Source organism: Lolium rigidum, chromosome 6 (assembly GCF_022539505.1).
Source record: "Lolium rigidum isolate FL_2022 chromosome 6, APGP_CSIRO_Lrig_0.1, whole genome shotgun sequence".
Lineage (NCBI taxonomy): Eukaryota > Viridiplantae > Streptophyta > Magnoliopsida > Poales > Poaceae > Lolium > Lolium rigidum.
The window spans coordinates 70230392-70256233 of record NC_061513.1 but is presented as its reverse complement, the minus strand read 5'-3'; the positions used below and the strand labels follow the sequence as shown (position 1 = coordinate 70256233).

The following is a 25842-nucleotide window of genomic DNA, read 5'->3' as shown; positions in this document are numbered from 1 at the left end:
AATACACGCCATCAATGAGTAACTCTTATGCAAGTCTTATTGATGCTTGTCTTGGAAGTACTACTCATGAAAAGTCTTTGCTATATGATTCATTTGTTTACTCATTGTCTTTACTATTGCTTCGAATCGCTGCGTTCATCTCATATGCTTTACAATAGTATGATCAAGATTATGATAGCATGTCACTTCAGAAATTATCTTTGTTATCGTTTACCTACTCGAGGGCGAGTAGGAACTAAGCTTGGGGATGCTTGATACGTCTCAAACGTATCTATAATTTCTTATGTTCCATGCTACTTTTATGATGATACTCACATGTTTTATACACATTATATGTCATTATTATGCGTTTTCCGGAACTAACCTATTGACGAGATGCCGAAGTGCCGGTTCTCGTTTTCTGCTGTTTTTGGTTTCAGAAATCCTAGTAAGGAAATATTCTCGGAATTGGACGAAATCAACGCCCAGCATCTTATAATTCCACGAAGCTTCCAGAACACCCGAGAGGCACCAGAGGGGAGCCCTGGTGGCCCCACACGTGTGGGTGGCGCGGCCAAGGAGCCAGGCGCGCCCCCCTATTGTGTGGTGGCTCCAGACCCCCTCCGACTCCGCCTCTTCGGCTATAAGAAGCCCCCTGACCTAAATCTTCGATACGGAAAAGTCACGGTACGAGAAACCTTCCAGAGCCTCCGCCATCGCGAAGCCAAGATCTGGGGGACAGAAGTCTCTGTTCCGGCACGCCGCCGGGACGGGGAAGTGCCCCCGGAAGGCATCTCCATCGACACCACCGCCATCTCCATCAACGCTGCTGTCTCCCATGAGGAGGGAGTAGTTCTCCATCGAGGCTAAGGGCTGTACCGGTAGCTATGTGGTTAATCTCTCTCCTATGTACTTCAATACAATGATCTCATGAGCTGCCTTACATGATTGAGATCCATATGATGAGCTTGTAATCTGGATGTCGTTATGCAATTCAAGTGGATTTTACTTATGTGATCTCCGGAGACTCCTTGTCCCACATGTGTAAAGGTGACAGTGTGTGCACCGTGTGGGTCTCTTAGGCTATATTTCAAAGAATACTTATTCACTGAGTTATGATTTGAGTTGGATGTCTCTATGAAATTGTGGTGTGTTAGTACCTCCTATGAATGCTCACGAGTGACAGCGTGGGGTGTTTATTAGTACTTGGGAATACATCTTTAAGGTTTGCCTACATGATGAATTAGTGTTCGTTATCTTGCCAAAGAGTAATTCAGAGTAGCATAGTGAAGTGCTTATTTATATTCCTTTATGATTGCAATGTTTAGAGTGTCCACTAGTGAAAGTATGATCCCTAGGCCTTGTTTCCAAATACTGCAATCATCGCTTGTTTACTGTTTTACTGCATCTTTACTTCCTGCAATATTACTACCATCAATCGCACGCCAGACAAGCTATTTTACGGCGCCGTTACTACTGCTCATATTCATCCATACCACTTGTATTTCACTATCTCTTCGCCGAACTAGTGCACCTATACATCTGACAAGTGTATTAGGTGTGTTGGGGACACACGAGAGACATCTTGTATCGTGATTGCAGGGTTGCTTGAGAGGGATATCTTTGACCTCTTCCTCCCTGAGTTCGATAAACCTTGGGTGATCCACTTAAGGGAAAACTTGCTGCTGTTCTACAAAGCTCTGCACTCGGAGGCCCAACACTGTCTACGGGAAAAGGAGTGTGCGTAGACATCAGTATATATGTGTGTTTTTTGGCCACCAACGATATATAGATGATCGAGAGAGAGAGAGATTGAAATCCCCAATAATATGTTCAAATATATATTAAAATATATGCATGAATTCATGGTAGGCCATGCATGCACACTAATTATATATATTATGAGGCAACTTAATCAAATGTCTTTTCATTCGAGAGAACTTGTCAAAATTCAAGTTAATTAATGTATCATCGATAATTATATAATTAATTAATGAATCTCAGGGAGATGTTATTCAACATGATCGATATAGGCCATGTATATATTAATTGGTGCAAATCTACAGTTTGCTAGCTAGCTGCTATATATAGAGCATGTTTTTATTAGATCGGGTTATAGCTAGTATAGTTTAGGGTTATGCATGTGTTTTAATTAAGTAGGGTTTGATTAGCTAGGGTTAGTTAGATATATATGGTTTAGGGTTAATGCATGGAACATTTAATTTAATTAGAGGACCGCGAGGCACCCCTGGCCTGCTTGATGCACAATTAAGTGTTGTTGGCCTATATATAGGATTTAATTAGGGTTTAGGGTTAGCTAGGGTTTAGGGTTAGGGTGTTTAGGGTCTAGGGTTTTGGGTTTAGGGTGTTTAGGGTGTTTAGGGTTTAGGGATTAGGGATTAGGGTTTTAGGGTTTTAGGGTTTAAGGTTTAGGGATCATCGATCGAGTGCGCACACACATTATTAGAGGCACCCACGCCTCTTTGCGCATAAAGTGCATGCGTATATATGTGTGTTTTTGGGCCACCAACAATATATAGATGATCGAGAGAGAGAGAGAGAGAGAGAGATTGAAATCCCCAAGAATATGTTCAAATATATATTAAAATATATGCATGAATGCATGGTAGGCCATGCATGCACACTAATTATATATATATTATGAGGCAACTTAATCAAATGTGTTTTCATTCGAGAGAACTTGTCAAAATTCAAGTTAATTAATTTATCATCGATAATTATATAATTAATTAATAAATCTCAGGGAGATGTTAATTATTCAACATGATCGATATAGGCCATGTATATATTAATTGGTGTAAATCTACGGTTTGCTAGCTAGCTGCTATATAGAGCATGTTTGTATTAGATCGGGTTATAGCTAGTATAGTTTAGGGTTATGTGTTTTAATTAAGTAGGGTTTGATTAGCTAGGGTTAGTTATATATATATGGTTTAGGGTTAATGCATGGCACATTTGATTTAATTAGAGGATCGCGAGGCACCCCTGGCCTGCTTGATGCACAATTAAGTGTTGTTGGCCTATATATAGGGTTTAATTAGGGTTTAGGGTTTAGGGTCAGGGTTAGGGTTTAGGGTTTAGGGTGTTTAGGGTTTAATTAGGGTTTAGGATTTAGGGTTTAGGGTGTTTAGGGTTTAAGGTTTAGGGATTAGGGATTAGGGTTTAAGGTTTAGGGATCATTGATCGAGTGCGCACACACATTATTAGAGGCACCCGCGCGCCTTTGCGCATAAAGTGCATGCGTATATATGTGTGTTTTTTTGGCCACCAACGATACATAGATCGAGAGAGAGAGAGATTGAAATCCCCAAGAATATGTTCAAATATCTATTAAAATATATGCATGAATGCATGGTAGGCCATGCATACACACTAATTATATATATATATATATTGTGAGGCAACTTAATCAAATGTACGTGTTTTCATTCGAGAACTTGTCAAAATTCAAGTTAATTAATTTATCAATGCTAATTAGTTAGGGTTAGGGCTAGGGTTTAGGGTTTAGGGTTAGGGTTATTAGGTTTTAGGGTTTTATTAGGGTTTAATTTTAACTTGTTGTGAATTCAAATACAACTTTTTTATTTGTGTGCTACAATTAATCAAAACTAGATCAATCGAGTGCGCACACACATGAATTATTAGAGGCACCCGCGCCTTTGCGCATAAAGTGCATGCATATGTGTGTTGTTCTGGCCACCAACGATAGATCGAGAGAGAGAGAGATTGAAATCCCCAAGAATTAATATGATCAAATATATATACAAATATATGCATGCATGGTATATATATTGCTATAGGCCATATATCGGGAAGCAAGTTTTTTCGAGAACTCTTCGAAATATATATATATATATATATATATATATATATATATATATATATATATATATAGGACATATTCATACTACACCCGGGTGTAGTTACACCCACGCGTGTTTCTCATAATCTAGAGAGTATCTATCATACCGGATAGTATGTACATGTAGTATGAAGTATATAAAACTATATTGGTAATATATATACTATTTTGTAGGCGGTATGTAGATTTTTTTCGTAGACTCATTTTATACGTTTAGGTATGCATGTATTTCGGATATATAGTGCAAACTATGGGTTCACTTGCATTTTTTTCACAAAACTTTATTTGGAGTATCTTAGATATAGTATACGAACATACTCAAACCGATAAAGTATCATAGATACTTCCGTATGGTAGTATATTAGACATGGGTGTAACTACACCCGGGGGTAGGAAGTATTTATCCTATATATATATATATATATATATATATATATATATATATATATATATATATATATATAGGTCTGCTATTCTCGAACCGGTTCGAGAATAACTATTCTCGAACCCTTTACGAACTTCCCGGTACATGGATCCGAACTTCTTCTTCCCCGAATCCGAACTTCCCGACGGACTTCAATATTGTACAGGGCGAACTTCCGAAACTTGAGTCTAGTTTGAAGTGAACTTCAAAAAATATAGCGAACTTTCGTCGCATCTGAACTTCTCTGGAACCACTTGTGAACTTCTGGATGTTTCCAACTGAACTTCTCGACGGAATACCAGAATTGCATGTCTGTGCGGACACTATTTTCTTGTTGATTTTCATACCGCTTATCGGATTGATACATACAATATACCGTTGGATTCGTACGGAAATTTCGCAACTTTTTCGTATTCCTTGTTTTCCCAAATTCTGTATTGTTTAAAACTAATTTTAAATATACAAAACAACGTTTTTGCGGATTTATCTCTTTTCGTGCAGTTTTGGGGTTCTAGTTTTCAAACCGTTTATCAGATTGATGCGTATGATATGCCGTTGGAAAGCTGATGAACAGAGGCACCTTTATCATGAAGAACACTTTTCTAAATTCTTTACAGTTTAAGAGTAGATTTGAAAATACGTGATTGCTCTTGTCGAGCTTCTCAGTTTTTCGAACTATTTTTTTGGATTATTTCCGAACCACTTGTCGGAATGTACCAAATGATATTGTGTTGAAATGATATTGATTAGGCGCATCTTTTTCATGTTGAATGTTTTTCCAAATTCTAAATAATTTTAGTTTAATTTTAGAAATACATAAAAGTGAAAATAACACCGACACGAGAACATTTCGAAATTGGCTCATCTAGATTGATTAGGTGTGGCATTGCGGTGTGTTAGAGTATTAATATAGTTATATTAGTGCTAATTGTACGTGGAGTTGTTCAATTTACGCAATCGGTAGTCGTATGGATGGTTTCTATGTGTATGATTTCCGCCCACAAGTGTGTTAGCTGCTCGAATATGAAAGTGAACTTCCCGATATCTATTAGTGAACTTCCCATCGCGGTATAAAAGTTTCGGACATGTTTAAATTGAACTTCCGACATGGTTCAAAGTGAACTGTCGCTCCGTAAAAAAGTGAATTTTAACAAAAACAAATTTCCGGCATGTGTGTGATGAACATCCTTTGCGTTGAAATATAATATTTGACAAAAGACAAGTGAATGCACTGCCCGTGTGCTACAACACATTTTACACAACTTTATTATTCTGTGCGAAAACAAAATTTGTAAAATTTAAATCACAAACGTACACATTCAAGTTAGCAGTTCAAAACCAGTCTTAAGGTTCAGTATAAGTAGCACCTGGTAGCTACACATTTACTCGATGCACAAACTTTATGTCAAAGAAGTAAACTTTTCTTACGGTAGGCTGCACATCTTTTTCACAAATAAGTGTACTGCTCCAACAGATACATAACAGTTAACTTAACACATAGCTTATATATAGAAATCATCCACCCCGCAGCACAAACATTGGAATTGAACTTCAGGAATAATTCATCTAACAGACTCAAATGAAAATCCATCTTGCAGGGAAAATCTAAAGTGAAGCATCAGGATACATGAACATCAAGAATAGGAGAAGTGAACTCCACAAAGTAGTATAAGTAAACTTCATGCATCCCACGTCATATTCCCGTCCCAGAAATGCTCCTGCAACAGATGCCCCCACGACGTGACGCTGTTGGGCATGACGACGCCATGGATACGGAGCGACCACCAAGCCGTGTCCACCCTGAAGCAGACGGGGCTGACACCACATTTATGACCTCGTCCTCTCCAGCATTGCCCCGTCGTGGTGGCGGCGCTTAGGGGAGTCCCTGTTGCATATACATGTAATGCTCGGACAATAAGATTGGACTTCCCAAATACCTAGCACCAAAGTTAACTAATTAGGTGAATAATAACTCGAAATATTGGATTATAATGAAAGAGCATAGTCGATCAGTAGTCCATAGCTTCGATCATATTTCGAGAAGTTCACCAATTATATTTGAGAAATACAATGATTAAATCTTCAAAAGTTCACATAAGTTGTCTTTCTGGAAATTAACACAAACTATTTCTTGTCAGCAAACAGCTTATTTCTTCTTGTCAACAAACCTTAACTGCTGCCGAACAGTGAACTCCACACAATATAAAAGTTAACTTTGCTCCGAGAACAAAGTGAGTTCTATTTGTTTTATCAGGCACACATCAACACATACATTTGCATTCCATGAACAATATTTTTATATATAAAAGTAACTACTGGTTTTTCTAAGATTGGATAACTAGAGCTAGTCATGCATGGATCAGCCATACTGCATATACATTTGTTTCTTACTACTACATCCATATGAATGGGATAAAGTGCAGGGAAACCCATAGCCATTCCAAATAATTATCTAGTAAGAACAATTTACTCACAACCCCATTGTACTCTCAAAGTGGAATTATGAATAACTAAGTTTTGTTCTCATGCGCATAAAACAAACAGGGGCACCAACTTCCAAGAAAGACAGAACAATCAACTAACACAGTAGAGTGGTGCAAGGAGTTCATAAAATTATAATCTTCCTTGTGGTAGGAGAAAGAGAAACGAGAAATATACCTCTCATTATGCTTATTGAAACGAGCTGCCAGGACCACCCGCGCCCTCAAGGTATAGAAACACCACACATAGTTTTTTTAGTTCTTTGATCCACCGTATAACATATAAATTTATTCCCATATATTGTTGCTCTTTTGCTTATCCATTCAAATATCACACACAAGCATCCATTTATTCTGATGAAGAGAAACAAAAGCATTAATACTTAGGGTGGCATCAATAATGTAAATTAGGTTAGCAGCTACAGCAGCGGTATCTACCGTTGGAAGGGCCTCACGCACCGCTTGCTCGCTCGACAATACCAAGATCTAGACGAGCCACCACACTACTACTGCTGAACAACTGATCTGCAACAGAACCAAACTGCACAAGGTAAACTCCCCTGGATGCTCATAGTGGACTTCCCAACCTAGTAAGGTGGTTACCAGAAGGAGACGCTGGCATAGCAATAGACCACAATCTAAGAAAATAAGAAAGATCAAACAACCTGTTACTGAACTTCCCATGACTACAGGCAACCACCGCCACTGCTTATTCCATGGTGTCATCTTGAAGGCTTCTATTATGTGCCTTCCCAGCTGATAAAGAACAACGCCATGGTTGTAGCCTATAGATTAGTACAAAATAATAATTGAACTTTCCAATTGCAATAACTGAACTTCCTAAACAGAAAAATGAACTCTTCCTGGCCCATTATAATTCTATACTATATGCACACTATACTTCTCGAACAAACTAAACTCATAAAAAATGAACTTTGCACACAAACTGAACTTCCTGATAATGTAATTTGAACTTCCATAGAGACAAAAGACGGACTTTTATGCAAGGAAGATGTGAACTTGCCAACAAAATTAACGAGACAAAACCCTGGATAAAAAGAGGCAAACTTCAGGTACATATGAAGTGAACTCCTTGATTTAAAAATACTTCATGAACAAATGGGGGTTAAAGTGAACCATTTTGTAGTTCATTTACTGAACTTATGTTCCCAACATTTTAAAAGTGAACTTTGTGACAAGGAATAGTGAACTGCTAATTTAACTCTTAACAGAAAAGGTTAACTTCTCACAAAATTTTACTAGCAAAAAAGGTGAACATCCTCCTCAGATGATTAGAACTTCAAGATTAAAAAAAGTGAACCTCTCTCGAACGAGTGAACTGCCTAAAATGAACAAACTTCTCAATATAGACAAGTTTGCTTGTTTAGTTTCTGTGAGTTTAGAAATATGCAAAACTTACGAGTGAACTGTCTAAATATGCAAGTTTAGAATTAGCTTCTGTGAGTTTAGCTTATTCAACACTCTTTCTAAACTGCAGAGGCTGCTCGACTTCCTGCACGAAAGAGGGGGGTGAACTTACCCAGACTGAGGTGGTGCCAATGGAAATACGCAAACTTACTGTGTGAACTAATAAAACTTCTCTGACCAAAATAAATGGATTTCCTTCGTAGGCTGAAGTGAACTCCACAACAAATAAGATCAAACATTGGAGAGTGTTTAATTTAATCTCTCTTAGGCATAACAACAAATATGTAGAGGGCATATGCTATAGGTGAGAATTCATTAGCGAGAGCGAATGAACCGGCAGAGGAGGAGCAGCTGTGGTGTAGCAGCAGTACCTGTGCTTTAGATGATAGGCTTGAACACAGAGCGTCGGCGCACCTCCCCGCCCAACAACACCGGTGGTCCCTCTCCGATCTCCCATCCACCACCGCATGATGCAACTCGAAATCTGCCTGGTGCAGCTCACCGTGCAGCAATTCAGAGGCAACGCACGAAGCCAGACTCTCTGCCCTGCAATGTTGACTTTTACATCAATGTTCGTTTTACATATTTGAAAATAATTGAAACCCAACTTCGTACATAAAAAATGTGAACTTCGGAAGCCGAACTTCGTTCATAAAAAAATGTGAGCTAGGAATATTTTATGAAATGATTCAACAATGATTTACCTAGCAAGAATTTACAATGTTTCTAAGGAATTTCAGAAGAAGTTGAGACTGGGACACCACAGGAATTTGTAGTGGCAACACACTTGAGTCCTCGTGAAAAAAGAAACAAGGTGATACATCTCTGAGTTTGGATACTAAATCCCTAGCATATAAGTTCAGAGGAGATAGTGTATTTGTGACAAACAACAACAAACTGAGCTGAACCATGGCTAACAGTGAACTGCACCAATACCAAATGTGAAGTACTTCTCATATTCATGTGAACTGTGGATGCCAAATAAGTGAACTTCCATTTCCAAAATAAAAAAGTGAACCACCCAGAACAGATAAATATCAATGCTAGATTTTCTATGGTATCAGCTTTCCTGTCTGAAGTACCCTCATTTTGATATCTGAATTCACACATAGATGAAGTGAACTTCTCGGCTAAAAAATAGATTATGCGAACTTCCAGAATGATAATCTTGAGCTCACATGCATATATTTAGTAAAATACTCTCAATACGTCATGCCAAGTCAATTTCTAAAAAAAGGAAACTTCAATACGTCAGATAGTGAACTGCTGGAAAAATTCTAATAATTTAGCGCATTGATGCATCAGTTACTATTACCATGATTATTTTTTACTATGGTGTTTCCTCTCCGACAATCCTCTAACATTAATCTGGTTTAAACCAACTGAGCTAAGAGCAATCACCCATGCAATTATAATATTATCCAAAAAAAAAGTTGTATGTTGTGCTGGGTCATTATGCAGAATATCAAAACATGCACAAAGTGTTTAGTTTAAATGATTTAATTATGTCCCCACTATATGATTTTCATGTACTGAACCGGTCTAGAACATAGTGAACTTCTCTAGCATGTGCAAGAACAACATTTTGTAAATTATAGGAGCGTCAACACAGACAGGAAAATTATTGTGGACATTATTCTAGAAACATAGCACTTCCCGTTTAGAAATGGAAGCAAACATCTATGCGGCATAAATTCCGATTACCTTCAAAGCACATGGTGAGGAGGAGTGGGAGGATCCTCGGGGAGAGTTCGCATACGCACTCGGGGCAACTCCAGCTCTTCACAGTTCACGGTGGTGTGGACTCTTGACCCCCACACAACGCACATGGAGGCGCTGGTAATCAGGCGCATCACTAGAGAGCAGGACGCCGCACTCCATTGAGGTCTGGAGATGGAGGTCTAGAGCAGCCATCATTGGTTTTCATAACATCGCTCCTACTCTGCACCCTCGAGCTCTGCAATACTGAACTTTCACATTGTGAGAAAGTTAAATTCCAAACAAAAATTGTGTGACCTTGCGAACAAAATAATTGACACGGCGAACTCCCAGGAAAAAAAAAATGTGCAAACTTCACGCATAGATCAAATGAACTACTCTGCTGAAATATATACATCAAGAATGATCTACACATCCAACAGCTTGTAATTTTTCCTGAAGGTGGCACTCAAGCTTCATCACCTGATCAATGTTTTTGCTGGGTGCAATTGCAGCGTTGGTGCGCTTAAGTAGATGTGAACTTCGCGAATTAAGAGATGTGAGCTTCACAGATTAGGAGAAGTGAGCTTCACGGATTAGAAGAGTTATTATTGAATACCATAGTTGTACGAAGTGCACAGACAACATAAAAGTGATCTTTAATCATGGACTTACTGAACTTCCCCTTAAAAATGAGTTTTCTGTGCGAAAGGAGTGAATTCTGTGTTTGAACAAAACAAAAACTTTTGTCACGTCAAGAGCCTACAAACTGAACTTTCAGTGCCCAAGATCTGAACAATGTCAAAAAGTAAACTGAAATAAAACCAGATACTTGCTAAAAAGATATAGCGTACCCCAGCTTTGATGTCTAGGCCATCTGTGGTGCCAGTATATTTAAATATATTTATTAAGTGCAGTGCCTCTAATGAAGTAAGGAAACACAGAGCACCAGTACTGTAGGCTACAGCTCGTGCAGTTCACAGTTACACAAACATGAGTTCAGAGCAGCACGAACCATAGGAGGCACGCTTTGGAGTCTGGAGGCACACATCGTGGATGGCTGGGGGCTGGGGCACACGACTGCGAGTCTATAGAAGTTGCTCCTGTCTCTTAAGGAAGCTTGCCGTGAACAAGAGGGTGTACTAAAGGGCTAGCTTCATACCGGCTATATTTCTTTTGTGTTTAGAGATCTTAGCACCTGGCGGCTTTTGCCAAGCCATTTTTTTGCTTGGTTTTCCAATTCAACTTTTGCGGAAATTCATTGCCAAAACAAATAACTAACACACAATCAGATTGTACATGCTTCATAGGCAATGCAGATTAATGGACATGTATCCCTACGTTAAATAAAGTGAACTTTTTAGATGCATACCAAGTGAACTGACGTGAAAAACTTCAGTGAACTTTTATATGCATACTAAGCGAACTACTATATGAAAAAGATAAGTTCTACAAAAATGATAACTCCTCACAAACAAATTGAACATCTACTTTGTTATAGTCAGGCACAAATAAACACATGCATATGCCGTGTTTCTTTCTTTTTAAGTGACCTTATACTTTGTTTTTTATAGTTGAAGTGGATTGCTCAAACATAGACAACGACTGCATCAGTGGCAGCATTCGGCGGAGGTTCTAAAAAGTGAGGAGGGCTGGCCAAGCATGCTGCCAAGGCAAGAATCAGTAGTTCAACTATGAACTAGTGGTGGTTCTGATCTAAAACACCATTAGTTCAGAACCATAACAACATAATTCTGCACCCTATTCTGCAATGAAAGAAATCCTTGGTACAACATTGAGAGAAGCTCACTCTTGTTGCAGCAGGAAATTTTTCTGAGAAGCTGACTGAACTTTCTAAAAACAAATAAGTGAACCTCTCCACAACAAACAACAGCCACAGCCACAGGTGAATTGATTTCTCTGTGTACTGATGGAGATGCTAATATTTCTAGATTGGGCTGACACTGAACTTCTGGCAAATTCGAGATGAACTTCATGTATTTTTATAGCTGAAAGTTTTCTTCAATCATCGCTGCCTATGGATAAAAAAGACAAAATCCAAAGTGAACTTTCTCTTTGTGAACATATTTAACATCTACGTTTTCTTATAGTCGGACACGCATGAGAAGACATAAATGTACTGTATTTTTGCCCAGGCTTCGTTAGCTTTTGCCTAAATAACAGAGAACAACAAACGGACAGTAAAGGGAGAGATAGTACAAGTACAGTCTAGTACGTACCAACAGCAGCAACGTAGCAGTTCAGCTAGCACGGATTTGAAATCCACGTATCAGGAGAACTGAACTCTAAAGATTGGGAGAACTGAACTTCATGCGTCCCTCGGTCCGCCCTTCGTGTGACCGCGGCAGTCAGGCTGGACGGCGCGGTGGATAGGGGCGACCGCGGGGCGGCGGGGATATAGGAGGCGCGCAGCATCGAGTACAGGAGGCGCGCAGCGTCGAGTACAGGAGGCGCGCAGCGTCGAGTACAGGAGGCGCGCGTCGGCGGGTCTATGAGGCGCGCGTCATCGGGTAGGAGGCGCGCGGCGGCGGGGATCTAGGAGGTGCGCGGCGGCGGGGTCCAGGAGGCACGCGGCGGCGGGGTCCAGGAGGCGCAAACTTCCTATTCTTTGATTATGTTGGCTGCTTGTTCCGACAAAAACATAGAGAAGTAAACTTCACTTTTACACCAACTCACTGTGATCCTTTAATTTGTTTCATAGGAGACTTGACTAACCTGCTTCACATCACGGCACTGCCTTTTGCTGAGGACTCGACTGCCCGCCGTATACTGCAGCTCTCCCGGCCACGAGCTTTTGTGCGTAGCAAAGGACAAAAATATTAGCACACACCAGGTGCATCCCGATGAAGGCGATTAGACTCCATTGGATGGTCATGGTCAGGATCTTTATCTGTAATCCAAATGAAAACAGTCAGCTTTGCTGAAAATGCATAACCATGATTAAATTAATATAATCGCAAGCAATAATGCAGCCAAAGCACGATAATGTCAAACTCTTAAGCTACTCTATCATGGCGTGAAATGAAACTACTGCTAGGTACCTGGTACAAGTGAATGCAAATTCTGGTATCTTCAAGTATAAGAATATTCCAGAGCTCGACAATTTACTTTTCAATTATGAAGTTCAAGCAGCATTAGTTTTTACTCTGTTTAATTTGCTCAAAAATAGCTATCTGATTATGAATTGAATTGTTCCGATGACAAAACTGAACTTCGCTTTCGGACGAAGCGAACTCTGCCCAATAAATATAGATCATTTATCTGCACTTTTCTCTAAAAGTGAGCTTCTCCAATAAATAAAAATGAACTTCAGAATCAACACTACATTTTTCTCTGCATTTTTTGTGCCTATTTTTTTAAATGATAGCTGCAATTTTGTTTTACTTTTAGTAGCAATTGCCATTTTATACTGAACCGGCCATATGGAAGAAGTGGACTTTACATTAAGGGAAACATGAATTCTGTATCGTATCATTGCTGCTTATTAACTACAAATCATCATCATTTTATTGCTGCTTATTAACCCTTTTCCGATGTTGATGTGATTAACCAAATAGAAAACAGATGTACTAGCATATATCCGTTTTTATCAAATAAGATTCTCCGCAATCTGCGCTGCTTCACATTTACATATGTGCTTCTAGCTTGTACATCTGTAGCACCGATGGTATTTTTCCATACAAATATAAGCAAACTGACAAAACAAACACAAAAATTTGCACGGGACTTTGCCCAGCTACGCATTGCATAAGAGTGCCTTTGATAAGTTGCGTACCAGTAGTAGCTAGCCTCTGAATTAAGATCAGTGATACTCATCTGACAGGAGCTCAACCAACAGGGGAGGTGCGATGGGCGGAGCTGGTCGCCAAAATTAGGGGTGGAATTCCTGGTTTCCTGCACTGGAATCCCATGGCGGATCAGATTGGACTCCCCATGGTGGCATCACGGGAAGGGAGGATCTTGGATGGACTCATAGGAGGAGCCTGGATGGACTCCTGGGCGGAACATGGGTTGATTCCCGTGTCTGCCATTGGTGGATCTCGAGGTCGCCCGCACCAGATTCCAGTGGCGGCGATGGACTCCTGGGACTCGCGAAGGTGGAATTTCGGGGCTGCGCTGAGTGGTGGAGATGCAGGGAGTGGTACCTCAGCAGTGCGGGAAGCCAAGCAGGAGGGGTACGACGGCGGTGGTCGCCGAACGTAGGGTAGCAACGGGAGATTTGACCCGCGATCGGGACGGTGCGCGGGGCAGGATGCGGGCGGCGGCGGCCGGGGCAGAAGGTGTGCGGCAGTGTGCGGCAGCGTGCGGCAATGGGGGTGCGTGTGTAGGGCTAGATGCGTCTGCGCGAGACTGGCTTTTACGGGAGGCCGCCGAGGTGATGCCGTGGTGCCGCCGCAAAGGAAGCGGCGCGGAGATGCGGTGGCGCCGCCAGGGAGAAGGCGGAGCGGGATTAGGCGCCGCCGCCAGGGAAGAAGGCGAGGTTGGATTGGGCGCCGTCGCCACGGAGGAAGGCGAGGCGGGATTTGGGGACGGGCGGCGAGGTCCTACCGATAGGGAAGAAGGTGGGCCTGGGGAAGTTCAGATGCAGGTGTCGCACGAGCGTGGGGAGTGCGGGTAGGTGGGTTTTCTCGGGTTGGTTAGAAGGGGTTCGAGAATAACTATTCTAGAACCACTCTTAAGGGGGTTCGAGAATAGTTCAGCTCTATATATATATATATATATACATATATATATATATATATATATTCAAGTTTACCTATGCTAAATGTACACTAGTGCACATATTTATAGATGACCCCCTTGATGCGCAATTGTTGGTCATTTAGTTTGAATTCCATGAATGTTCATACATGATCAGCCATATGCAAGTTTTTTTGAGAACTTCCAAAATTAAATACAACTTTATCGATGCTAATCGAAACTACTATTGCACACCTTAGAGGACCCCGAACCTTGCGCAAGTGTGTTTGCCACCATCTATAGACTGAATCACAAGAATGTTTATACACATGTGGTATATGCCATATTATATCGTGAAGCAAGTTTTTAGAGAACTTGTCAAAATTCAAGTTTATCGGTGCTAATGGAATCTAGCTAGTGCACATTAATTAGAGGGCATCCCCTTTTCGCAAGTGTTGGCTATATATAAAGTTTCAAGCCCAAAAATGTTCATATATGCATGATATAGGCAAACAATCGCGAAACAAGTCTCTTGAATATATTGTCAAAATTCAAGCTTATCGCTGCTAATGGAAACTAGTGCACACTAGAGGTCCCCGTTGCGCAAGTATTGCCCATCTATATATAGTTTGAATCCCAATAATGTTCATACATGATAGGGCATATGTGTAAAGAAATTTTTCCCGAGAACTTGTCAAGATTCAAATTTATCGGTGCTAATGGAAACTAGTGCACATTAGAGGACCCCTTGCACAAGTGTTGGCCATCTATATATAATATGAATCCCAATAATGTTCATACAAGATATGGCATATGTGTGAAGCAATTTTTTCCGAGAACTTGTCAAGATTCAAATTTATCGGTGCTAATGGAAACTAGTGCACATTAGAGGACCCCCTTGCACACGTGTTGGCCATCTATGTATAGTTTGAATCCCAATAATGTTCATACATGATAGGCCATATGTGAATCAATTTTTTCTTCCAAGAACTTGTCAAGATTCAAATTTATCGGTGCTAATGGAAACTAGTGCGCACTAGACGAGCCCTTGTGCAAGTGCTGGCCATTACATATAGTTTAAATCTCAAGAATGTTCATACATGATAGGCTATATGTGCAAAGGAATTTTTTTCCCGTGAACTTGTCAAAATTCAAGTTTATCGGTGTCAATGGAAACTAGTCCAAAAAATTACATAGAGGTCCAAAAGAACTAGACAATAACTAATAGGACCTGCAACTTTACAAAAAAGGACCCCAAAACATATAGAAGAAAAGCAATCGAGCCAGATCTCTGCTCCGCATCCTTTCCAGCAACTCCGTCACCGGGACGCACCACTTGGGACGTTGTCGCCGGTAGTCGCCAGCACGAAGGAGAATAAGGGCCTTAGCAACGGCATATTGGCTCTGAGAAGGGCCGCTGAAAGGCCAAGATGTGCACGGGCAAGACGGATGACGCCGGCGTATGCCCCGAGCTTGTGAACGTTAGCAGCTTGACTTCCCCATTGGCCAGATCTGAAGCACTGACCAAAGCAAGCCTCACCGTTAGCGCCATCACCTTGATGGCACCAGATCGGGGTTTGGCCGGCAAGATCCGCCAGATTCACCATAGGCCAGACCTGAAGCCGATGACGAGATCCCCGACTGCATTGCGCCATTCTCCTCATGGGAAACACTGGATCTAAGCTTACAATAACACTAACTCCCTCGGATCCAAATTAGCTGACTCAACTTTGCTTATCTAAATATGGATGTATCCACACATGTTTTTACTCTAGATACATACACGTCTAAGGAAAGTTGAATCAATTAATTTAGATCGGAGGGTGTATGATATACAGAGAGAAGTCTGCCTCGTCTCCGGCCGGCGAGGCTGCCGGAGAGAAGGGGGAGAGGAGCAGGCTGGGGGAGTGGGAGAGACTCGAGAGAGAAAGAGAAGAGGAAGAAATGAGAGCTCCCTGGGGAAGAACATTATTTTTTGTCGTTCTGCTCGTAGCTTGAAACTGAAAATTTCGGCCGTGCGCCAAATCATCCCGCCGCATCCATTCGAAAATCCCGTGACCAGTTTTACCCTTTTAACCCTAGTCCAGAAGCTACAACCCACCGACCATGGAGGGCTCATTCGGTAACAATAAAATATCTTGCCTAGATCCCGAACCCTCCCCACAGGCCCACACCCACCCACCAACCATTTGCCCCATTCGCTCAAAAATACTCTCACACGCCAAAGCTCTGACTCTCTACGCATTCTAGATCCGCTCGCCGCCGGCATACTCCTCCACAGACGTAGCCTTGATCGTGTTGGCTGTCCACCCACGGGATCCGCTCCCCGCCACCCTCGCCACCGACGGATCTGCTTCACCGCCGACCTCGCCACCGACGGATCTGCTTCACCGCCGACCTCATCCACAGCGTAGCAATCAACGCCTTTCTTGTCGATGCACCGGATCCTCTCCAACGGAACCGGGTCTACTTCACCGCGGCCCCCCCTCTACAGAAGCCGATCTATTCCACCGACTACCTCGGTGCAGCGGCTGTATCAACTTCACCGAATCCCTTGCCAGCCAACCAGATCTGCTTCACTAACGCCCACTTCTCCTAAAACAGGGTCGATTCATCGTATCCCGCGTTCGCTGCCGCCCCCGTCCACCCCGCCGCAGCTTGGTTAGTACGCTGGCACGTTAGATCGCGGTGTTTCTTTAGCCATGTTTTGTGTAGTTATTTGCATATCTCATATGCCATTAACTTTCTTGATGTGTTGCTTCGCATGAAGTTCGTTTAAATATTTTACAGTACAAAAGCATTATCCGGTCGCTACCATCCTGTTCATTCTACTGACACCTGTGTGCATCCACATATTTATAGCCTTATACCCATTCATTTGCTGCCAGCTGTTTTTGTACTGCATGCTATTGTCGCACTGCTTTTATAGTCATGCTATGGGCATTTACGGATCTGGTTGTTCTTATACCATGTCATTAGCTCACCGCTAGCCGCTAGCTGTTTTCTCGTGCCTGCTATTCTCACACTGCTTTTATAATCATGCTATGTGCATTTCCAATCTGCTTGCTCTTATACCTCGTCATTAGCTTATAGCTATTTTTCCATGAATGCTCTCGCCGCACAGCCTTGTATAGTTATTGTTGCGTGCATGTCTGGTCTTTTTATTATCGTAGACTAACTTGTCAATGTTATTTTTCGTAGGGATTAATCATGCGAACCGCTTATTAGAACATCCAACATTAACAACGGGGACGCTAGGGAAGGTTGGAATCTGAGTTCTTGGTTGGTAATTTTGGCAGTTTACTTCCGTTATTATCTATAACCTATATGCATTGTTCCTTATGCAAGAGATTAACACTTGGAACCCTGCCATAGAAATGCCATTGATGCTTTACTATGTTTCTGCCTATTTGATATGCTTGTCTTGGAGCAACTGCGAAGGTGATTTGAACCCGACATTTGGTCATTCTTAATGCCAGTTTACTTTATGTGGAAAACCTTGGCATTACCCTACTCTAAATCTGAATATCTGAAATTCGTATCTCATGCAAAGCAACATCTAGTTGGTTTTAATCCGATATCTGGTAAATATTGGCTTATTCATTTGGCAGCTCAAGTTTTTTGTTACTTGAAACCAGCTGACTTGGTCTTAAATGTGATATCTAAACACAGATTAAGGACAATGGAGCAGGAGGATTAGCATTTCACCTGATGGCTGAACCTAAAATGACAGGCATGTCTACCACGACTAGTGCACGCAAGAGAAGGACCTGCAGCGAGCCGCATGTGCTTAGTACATGTATCATATCTTATCTTGTGCTTATTTCGCTACATGCTGTTATCTGATCTCTACATTGCATAATACATGTTTGAATAGTTAATTGTTGTAACTATGTTTGCAATATTACCGTAATGCAATTGTAATGAAGCGAGTCATCATTAGAAGATAGTCGCCAAAAAGTATTTGTAGCTGACCTCGTGCAACATTATGATGTAAGTCTGCGCTTAGTACAAGTTCCATACATTGTCTTATTTATGCAACTTGTTATTATCTTATATCTACATTGCATAATAAATGTTTGAATAGTTCATCGTTGTAACTATGTTTGCAATATTACTAGAATGCGGTTGTAATGAAGAAGTCCTTAGTAGAAGATAGAGGGCAAAAAGGTTCCGGGTGAGCCTATGCAACGATATAATGTAAGTTTTTTGCTTAGTACTTGTGACTATCTCATATCGACAATGCTTAATACATGTTTGCATAGTTCATCGTTTAACTCTTTTGCATTATTATCGAATGCAGCTTGTGATGAAGCAATCTTCATCGAAGAGAGGCCCACAAAATGTTCCGATCTTTCTTCCGATGCATCCTCTCATAGTCAGTCAACCTAGACCATTCCTTTCATCAAACAATAAATATCTCAAGGTCTGTGTTGTATGAAAGACATGGTATTGCTCGCTTTAAGATCCAGTAGCTGATATGTTGACAAAGAGTACACAAGATTCAATCAAGGCGATTGCCAAATGTCAACGTGTTATTGATGATGCTAATAGAAGTCCTCCATGATTATATGTAATATTTTTATTTGGGCACATTAATTGCCTTGTAATTTTTCTAGTAATTTTATTTGTGTATGTAATTGTGTGTATCATTGATATCAGATTTTAGGCTTATGAAATTTAATGGTCCTTCTCATAAGCCTAACTTGGGTGGCCCAGAATGCAAGTTGACTAGTCAAACAACCAGGGCCCTACAACTTAGTGGGTCAGCCCACATACAGTAGTGTGGGACCCACTTTCATTTTGGGCTGGCCCACTTACTTATTGGGCCAGCCCAATTGCTTTAACTGGACCCCACGCACTAGCCGGGCCAGCCCGTTAACAGGAAAGTGGGACCCATCTACTTATTGGGCCAACACCATGGGTCCCACAGGCTACTTGGGCCGGCCCGTTAACATGATAGTGGGCCCCACTTTTGTTATTGGGACGGCCCGCCAACCAGTTAGGCCAGCCCACGTGCTTTATGATGGACCCCACTTTATAACTAGGCCGGCCCGGTTACATGAAAGTGGGCCCCACCTGCTTATTAGGCTGGCCTAGTATCTTGTTGGGCCAGCCCACTTGCTATATGGTGGACCCCACTTGTTTAATGGGCATGCCCAATAACAGGAAAGTGGGACCCACCTGTGTTTTTTGGCCCAGCCCACTAGCTTGTTGGGCCTGCCCACTTGATCTATGGTGGACCCCACTTACTAAATGGCCCGGCCCGATAGCATAAAGTGGGACCCACATGCTAATTGGGTCGGCCCAATACCTTCTTGGGCCGGCCCACTTGCTTCGTGGTGGTCCCCACATGTTAAATGGGCCGGCCCGATAATCGGAAAGTGGGCCCCACATGTCTAGTGGGCCGGCCCTTTTACCTTTTGACAGGTCAAACGAGTGCATTCGGCCCGGCCCACATGCTTAGTGGTCCGGCCCATTTAAGTTTTGACCATTCAACCTTAGAGGTTAGGCCCGGCCCACGTAACTAATGGACCAGCCCAGCTATATAGTTGATCGGTCAAACTAAGTCACTGGCCCGGCCCGCAAACTAAATGGGCCGGCTCGCTAAGGCGTGGCAGGCCTCGTGTGGGCCTACCATCTACCACGGGGTTTTCGCCGGTTAACGCCGTTACCGCCGCTAACGGCATTCGCCACGTGTCGGCTTGCATGACGTCGGCAGGTCAACGGGCTCCCGAAAACACATCTGCAACGGTCTGATTTTCCGTGGCGGAAGGGCGTCCGAACGCGATGGACCGACAAAAACGTGGTAGGACTTTGCCTGACGCAGTTTCGACCACAGAACCCATATCGTCGGGTTAGGCCCATAGGCGATGAAAAATGGCCCTTAGTGGACGATTTTGGGACGTTGTCTATTTGAACTTTTCTCGTAGTGGTTCACGAACCGTAGGGTGACACACTTAAGGTTTGATGTCGTTTTAAGTAGATATGGAATATGGAGTGGAGTTCGAATTTTGTTCGGAGTCTCGGATGGGATCCAGGACATCACGAGGAGGTCCGGAATGGTCCGGAGAATAAGATTCATATATAGGAAGTCACTTTCCAAGTTTGGAAATGATCTCGGTGCATTTATGGAAGGCGCTAGAATGTTCTAGAACCTTCGAGAAGAAATCACCATGGAAGGTGGAGTCCCGGTTGGACTCCACCAACCCTAACTTGCCAACCAAGTGGGAGGCTTGCAAGGTCATTATTGATGGCGGGAGTTGCCGCAATTTAGCAAGCAAAGAGTTGTGTACCAAGCTGAAGTTGAAGTATCTACCGCACCCGCATCCATACTATATTCAGTGGTTAAGCGACAATGGTGAGATGAAGGTAAACCACATGGTGCGTGTTGAGTTTGTCTGTTGGACCGTGATGGCGCGTGATGCACACGTGATACCAAGATGATAAAGATCAACGTGATCCAAAGTGTTTTTGGCCCAATCTTTCACGGCGATCGCGTAGCAACAACGATAAGTAGCGCGGCTTACGATCTAGGCGATGCAAACTCACGCGAACAACAAGCAAACCCTTCTCGACGAGAGGAATTACTTGGACGGTTCAATATGAACCACGCAGCAATTAGAAGCACGACGCCTCCAATCCAACGCACGGAAACAACCTTGATAGGTCTCAACGGATACACACAGGGACTCTCACCCTCAGCGCTACGGCCAAAACACACAGGTGTTTTTAACTCATATAAAATTCAAACTAAAAATTACAATTGGACGCTCTATGGCTTTATATAGTAGTAGCCGACCTAAACTTGTGTAGGAAATAAATCTATCACACAAACCTACTAAACAAATAAAAGCTAACTTTAACCTTCGTAGTTTTATTAACGTGGACTTCTCCCTTTGGTTCTGCAGGTGGACCCCAGCCTCTTTCCTTTAAGCACAACAATCTCCACGGTAGAAACTTACTAAAAATAACTTCAGTCTCTTCGGGTGGACGTGACCGATTGAAGTAGTAGCAGCCTTCATCTCTATCTTGATTGACTTGCTTTTCAAATTGATATGCTACCATTTTATCTCTCCGTAAGGTGATTGATCTAGCTCCTTTCTTTGATTGGCCAATCATGAGAAATCCCACGTCCATGCATGCACGTGTTTTATTTGCTGAACCTGAGCTGAACTTGAAAGAAAACAAATTCTTTTTATCAGACCCGGACCAGAAATAGCTTGGTGTATATTTCTGAATATTACTAGAGATAGGGGGTGCCACATCATCACGTCTGTTGGGAACCCCAAGAGGAAGGTGTGATGCGCACAGCAATAAGTTTTCCCTCAGAAAGAAATCAAGGTTATCGAACCAGTAGGAGATGACGGCCACGTGAAGGTTGTTGGTGGAGGAGTGTAGTGCGGCGCAACACCAGGGATTCCGGCGCCAACGTGGAACCTGCACAACACAATCAAAATACTTTGCCCCAACTTAACAGATGAGGTTGTCAATCTCACCGGCTTGTTGTAAACAAAGGATTAAACGTATGGTGTGGAGAATGATGTTTGTTTGCGAAGAACAACAGAGAACAGTAGTTTGCGAGATTGTATTTCGGATGTAAAAGAATGGACCGGGGTCCACAGCTCACTAGTGGTGTCTCTCCAATAAGAAATAACATGTTGGGTGAACAAATTACAGTTGGGCAATTGACAAATAGAGAGGGCATAACAATGCACATACATATCACGATGACTAATATGAGATTTAATTAGGGCATTACGACAAAGTACATAGACCGCTATCGAGCATGCATCTATGCCTAAAAAGTCCACCTTCGGGTTAGCATCCGCACCCCTTCCAAGCATTAAGTTGCAAACAACAGACAATTGCATTAAGTATGGTGCGTAATGTAATCAACACAAATATACTTAGACAAAGCATTGATGTTTTATCCCTAGTGGCAACAAGCACATCCACAACCTTAGAACTTTCCGTCACTGTCCTGCATTCAATGGAGGCATGAACCCACTATCGACAATAATTACTCCCTCTTGGAGTCACAAGTATCAACTTGGCCAGAGCCTCTACTAGCAACGGAGAGCATGCAAGAACATAAACAACACATATATGATAGATCAATAATCAACTTGACATTGTATTCCATATTCATCGGATCTCAACAAACACAACATGTAGCATTACAAATAGATGATCTTGATCATGATAGGCAGCTCACAAGATCTAACATGATAGCACAATGAGGAGAAGACAACCATCTAGCTACCGCTATGGACCCATAGTCCAAGGATGAACTACTCACACATCAGTCCGGAGGCGATCATGGTGATGTAGAGTCCTCCGGGAGATGATTCCCCTCTCCGCAGGGTGCCGGAGGCGATCTCCCGAATCCCCCGAGATGGGATTGGCGGCGGCGGCGTCTCTGGAACTTTTTCCGTATCGTGGCACTCGGTAATAGGGTTTTCGCGACGGAGAGTATAAGTAGGCGGAAGGGCAGAGTCGGGAGGCTCACGAGGGGCCCACACCATAGGGCAGCACGGGCCCCCCCTTGGCCGCGCCGCCTTGTGGTGTCGCCACCTCGTGGCCCCACTTCGTATCCTCTTCGGTCTTCTGGAAGCTCCGTGGAAAAATAAGACCCTGGGCGTTCGTTTCGTCCTATTACGAGAATATTTCCTGTGTAGGATTTCTGAAACCAAAAATAGCACAAAATAGGAACTGATGCTTCGGCATCTCGTTAATAGGTTAGTGCCAGAAAATGCATAATAATGATGTAAAGTGTGTATAAAACATGTGAGTATTATCATAAAACTAGCATGGAACATAAGAAATTACAGATACGTTTGAGATGTATTAGACCGTATAAGGATTGCATTGACTTTGATGTGGTTCCTATGACGGTGTGTCACCTACTATTGGGTCGGCCTTGGCTATATGATCGTTCTGTGCAACACAATGGTCGTGCCAATACATATCACTTGGAGTTCAAGGGCAAGAAAATCAACTTACAGCCTATGTCACGACAGCAAATTGTCAATGAATCTCGTCAGAAAGTTGAAGTAAACTTGGAGGATGCTTCTTTAGATAGGCGCGAGAATTGTAATGTCGTGAGTGATATAACGAAAAGTGAGAGAGTGAATTCCTTAGTTTCATTAGCCACCAAAGATGACATCGAGAGAATTTAGTGAGGATCCTACAACCATGCCTCTTGTGCTCTTGTACAGGGGTACGGTTTTGGTTTCTAACGATATGACCCCTCTTCCTCTTGGTGTTTCTAATGTTTTGCAGGAATTTGGCGACGTGTTTCCGGATGAGGTACCCGCAGGACTACCACCATTGCGAGGTATTGAGTATCAAATCGACTTGATTCCGGGAGCTTCGCTACCCAATCGGGCACCATATAGAACCAACCCCGAAGAAACGAAGGAGATACAGAAGCAAGTACAAGCGCTACTCGACAAAGGTTATATCCGCATAAGCCTTAGTCCTTGTGTTGTTCCTGTTATTCTAGTTCCTAAGAAAGATGGTACATGTCGTATGTGCATAGATTGTAGAGCGATAAACAACATTACTATTCGATATCGTCATCATATTCCCCGTTTAGAGGATATGCTAGATGAATTGAGTGGTGCTGCTGTTTTCTCTAAAATTGATTTGCGTAGTGGTTATCATCAAATTAGGATGAAAGAAGGGGATGAGTGGAAAACAGCCTTTAAAACAAAATTTGGTTTATATGAGTGGTCAGTAATGCCTTTTGGTTTGACTAATGCACCTAGCACTTTCATGAGACTGATAAACCATGTTTTGCATGAATTTATTGGCAAGTTTGTGGTTGTGTACTTTGATGACATATTAATCTACAGCCGCAATGAATCTGATCATACTATACATATTCGACATGTTTTGCAAGTGTTGCGTGATAATAAACTCTATGGCAATCTTGAGAAGTGCACATTTTGCAAAGATAAGGTCATATTTCTGGGTTATGTTGTCTCTCAGCATGGAGTAGAAGTAGATGTGTCTAAAATTGAAGCTATTCAAAATTGGCCTACTCCCATGAATGTGAGTCAAGTACGAAGTTTTCATGGTCTAGCTGGGTTTTATAGAAGATTTGTGCCCAACTTTAGTACTATTGCTGCACCTTTGAATGACTTGACTAAAAAGGGTGTTGTTTTTGAGTGGGGCGCAGCCCAAGATCATGCTTTTGATGAACTTAAGAGATTGTTAACTTTTGCATCGTTGCTTGCACTTCCTGATTTCAATAAGCAATTTGAGATTGAATGTGATGCTAGTGGTATTGGAATTGGTGGTGTGTTGATGCAAGAGGGTCACCCAATTGCATATTTTTCTGAGAAACTTTCTGGTGCTAAGTTGAACTATCCTATCTATGATAAAGAATTGTATGCTTTAATTAGAGTTCTTGAGGTTTGGCAACATTACTTGTGGCCAAAAGAATTTATCATACATTCTGATCATGAAGCTTTAAAATACCTCAAAGCTCAGTCTACTTTGCATAAGTGTCTTGCTAAGTGGGTTGAGTTCATTGAGTCTTTTCCATACATTATTAAGCATAAGAAGGGAAAAGATAATATTGTTGTTGATGCTCTATCTAGGAAGAATATGCTATTAACTCAACTTGATGTTAAAATTCCTGGATTAGAAGTGCTATGTGATTTGTATGCCACTGATCATGATTTTGCTGAACCATATCGCTTGTGCGCTATTAGTAAAGCATGGGAAAAATATCACATACATGATGGGTTCTTGTTTAGAGCTAACAAACTATGTGTTCCGTAATCGTCCGTGCGTTTGCTCTTATTACGAGAATCACATGCTGGAGGTTTGATGGGTCACTTTGGGCGTGAGAAGACGCTACTCATGCTAGCTGACCATTTTTATTGGCCAAAGATGAGGCGGGATGTGGATAGGTATGTGAAGAGATGCATTACTTGCAACAAGTCCAAGTACAAGCTGAAGCCTCACGGTTTGTATACTCCTTTACCGGCACCTACTACACCTTGGGAGGATATTAGTATGGATTTTGTGTTGGGTTTGCCGCGTACTAAACGAGGCCATGATTCTATATTTGTGGTAGTGGACAGATTTTCTAAAATGTCACATTTTATTGCCCGCCACAAAAGCGACGCTGCGTCGCATATTGCTAACCTGTTTTTAGGGAGGTTATACGAATACATGGAGTCCCGAAGACTATTGTTTCGATCGTGACGTGAAGTTTATGAGCTACTTCGGAA

General features: G+C 42.0%; 2 long non-coding RNA genes across 6 annotated transcripts; both read right to left on the bottom strand.

Moving 5' to 3' along the window:
* Positions 1-5795: 5795 nt before the first annotated feature.
* LOC124665126 lies at positions 5796-10044 on the bottom strand. 4 transcript variants are annotated; one of them, XR_006990488.1, is made up of 6 exons: positions 9899-10044; positions 8566-8740; positions 7432-7551; positions 7205-7291; positions 6945-7120; positions 5796-6223 (listed from the first exon to the last, which is right to left on the bottom strand). It is a non-coding gene; the product is annotated as an uncharacterized LOC124665126 (long non-coding RNA). The 4 variants fall into 4 exon arrangements; XR_006990487.1 differs by having other exon boundaries at positions 7432-7522; XR_006990486.1 differs by lacking the exons at positions 8566-8740; positions 9899-10044 and having other exon boundaries at positions 7432-8552.
* A 24-nt stretch (positions 10045-10068) lies between these two features.
* LOC124665124 lies at positions 10069-14051 on the bottom strand. 2 transcript variants are annotated; one of them, XR_006990485.1, is made up of 3 exons: positions 13689-14051; positions 12629-12803; positions 10069-10159 (listed from the first exon to the last, which is right to left on the bottom strand). It is a non-coding gene; the product is annotated as an uncharacterized LOC124665124 (long non-coding RNA). The 2 variants fall into 2 exon arrangements; XR_006990484.1 differs by lacking the exon at positions 10069-10159 and adding an exon at positions 12468-12534.
* Positions 14052-25842: the final 11791 nt, after the last annotated feature.